The 2,566-nt window shown below is 35.7% G+C and overlaps 1 long non-coding RNA gene across 1 annotated transcript in view; it reads left to right on the top strand.

Annotated features, from left to right (window-relative positions):
- Window positions 1-2,566, top strand: part of LOC128247640 (uncharacterized) — a 30,529-nt gene that overhangs the window by 24,664 nt on the left and 3,299 nt on the right. The window lies entirely within an intron of this gene.

Raw genomic sequence — 2,566 nt, 5'->3', positions numbered from 1 at the left:
GTTCAAAAAAATAATAATTTCTCTATCGTCTTGGCCTAACAGCCCTTAAAGTTTGTTGTCACTGTCCTGTCTTGTTTTTACTGTCTAGTTTTTACTGTCCTGTTCTTGTTTACATTTTCACCCACCGCAAAAATTTCCAAATTTTAATTAATTTGCTTGCGGGAAGGACTGCTCCAACGAAGTCGCGTATTGTCTTTGCCTTCGAAACGCGGAGTATTTGGAGCAGGGACAACTGAAGATGGGTAATATTCTTTATGTTGCATGTCTCATTTCTCTGTTTGTTTTTTTCGCTGTTCGAAAAAAAGTTCGTTTTCTGTCCTCGTCTTTATGTTTTCGTTTCTAATTGTGTTAAACGTTTTTTGTGATGTCCTGTACCCATATATGCTTGTATGTATACATATCGATGTCGGTATGTACATATATGTATAGATATATGCATATAATTATATATTATTTATGTTTATATATATATTCAGATTTTTAATGATCGGTGCTTATCACTAGTATTCTGAGTAATTAAGAACAAAATTTCTTAACCATGCAGACATTACAGTGCCACTAACTAGCAGCTACTTGATCGCCTCTGGAAAAAGGAAAAGGAAAGTAGACGCCAGAAAAATTTGAACTCAGAAGGCAAGGGAACCAAACAAACAATGAAAGGAACTTAGTTTGGTGCACTTGGGGTTTCTGTTAATTCACCATTCTATGGTTTGAATTAAAAAGCTATGTAGCATGAGCAAGCCACTCCAAAATCTACAATGTCCTTAAAAGCCAGATTAGTTTAGGAAACTGTGTGTAGTTTACCACAAAGCAACTCCCTTTAACAGAAAATAATCTTATGTTCCATATGGAAAAGATATATAAATAAGAATACCATAACGTATTAGTTTATAAGTAGTAGTTTCTGAGATTTAGTTCAAATTATAGAAACATCTGTATGGAAATGAAAGGGATCTTCAGTACCTAATTAACATTTGCGTTCAAAACATAAGTCTTAAACCTGTTTTGCTCAACTGGTTTTACTCCTTTTTATGTTGTATTTGTTGTATTTTATTTAATGAAATCCAGGTATTTATCATTATTATTATTATTATTATTATTATTATTATTATTATTTGTTGTTGTTGTTGTTGTCGGTGTTGCTGGCTTTGACTTTGTTGTTGTTTGTGTTATTGTTTCCACTCAGTTTACTATCATGACTCACTGAAACGTGTAAGCTATATAGAATTCAAAATTAAGAACACGTCTGCAAAAATCTTTATATGTAACAGGTTTGTTTTGTATGTGTTGTTGTTGTGAATGAGGTTATTGTTTGCTTCGTTATCCATCTGAAAATAGGCTTCCAGACTGTATTTTAAAAACTGTTGCCCTCTTTGTAAGTCGCGATCGAAGTCGCAACTTTATATCTTTGTACTTCAATATATGTAAATTGAACAGTTAATTGCTATAAGACGTCTGACCGAATATCTGCGACTGTGTTTCGATTCTAGTTTGAAGCCATTTCAAATCAATAACACCGCGCGCGCGCGCGCGTGTTGGATTTGGTCTGGAGAAAGAGACGTGTCTATGGCCTTCTCAAGTCATCAGAGACTGATGAGGTCAATGCAGTTCTTGCTCTCTTCTTGAATTGTTGTAAGTTTATGGCTGCGGTAAAAATGTGATCATGGAAAGAATTCTAAAAAGTCTCTGTTGAGAAAAGAATGGGCATAATGTTCAGCGTTGCGGATGATGATGATAATAATGATGGTGGTGGTGAACGATGTACGTGCGACGAGAGAAGAAGAAACTAATGAATGAGGAGCGCTGGAGTAGACATGAACACCAAGCGAGATTCCAGCTCCGAGCAATAGTAATAATAGTAACAGCAATAGAAAAAGTAGAGAAAGGAGTTAGCACATGAGTGAAGCAGAGGTTAAATTAAATCGCCAAGTAATTTCAAGGCAATCCTTAAAGTGACATTGGGAAAGGCATAAATGTCATAACAAACATATTTCTTCTCTTTCAAAGTCGCATTATCTATGTGCATGAGTAAAAGGCTGTGGATTGCCAGAATCGTTAATGCCTTTTAATATTTGATTTGGCACTTCATGGTTTGAGTTCAAATCTTGCCATAGTCAACTTTACCTTTCATACCTCTAGAAAGTACCAAATATATTCAACTTAACTCTCCCCGCATTTTCTAGCTTTGTTTCTCATTTAGAAACGATATAAGGTTACGGATTGGTAGAATCGTTAGAATGTCGGAAAAATGTCTTAGAAATGGTGATTTTCCCGGATCTTTCAGTTCAGAGTTCAAATTCTGCCAAGGTCAACATTACTTTTCATACTTTCAGAGTTGATAAAATAAAGTACCAATCAAGTACTGAGATTGATATAAAGTTGAATTCATTTGTATTCGCAACAGTTCATCACTAAGACGTGGAGAAGTTCAATTACTGTGAATAATGTAGACTCTAACGTAACGTAACGGGTGAAGGCGCATGGCTCAGTGGTTAGAGCGTCGAGCTTACGATCGCGAGGTTGTGAGTTCGAATCCCGGATCGGGCTGCGTGTTGTGTTCTTGAGC

The sequence above is a fragment of the Octopus bimaculoides genome, chromosome 1 (assembly GCF_001194135.2).
Source record: "Octopus bimaculoides isolate UCB-OBI-ISO-001 chromosome 1, ASM119413v2, whole genome shotgun sequence".
NCBI lineage: Eukaryota > Metazoa > Mollusca > Cephalopoda > Octopoda > Octopodidae > Octopus > Octopus bimaculoides.
This window is presented reverse-complemented; position numbering and strand designations above follow the sequence as displayed.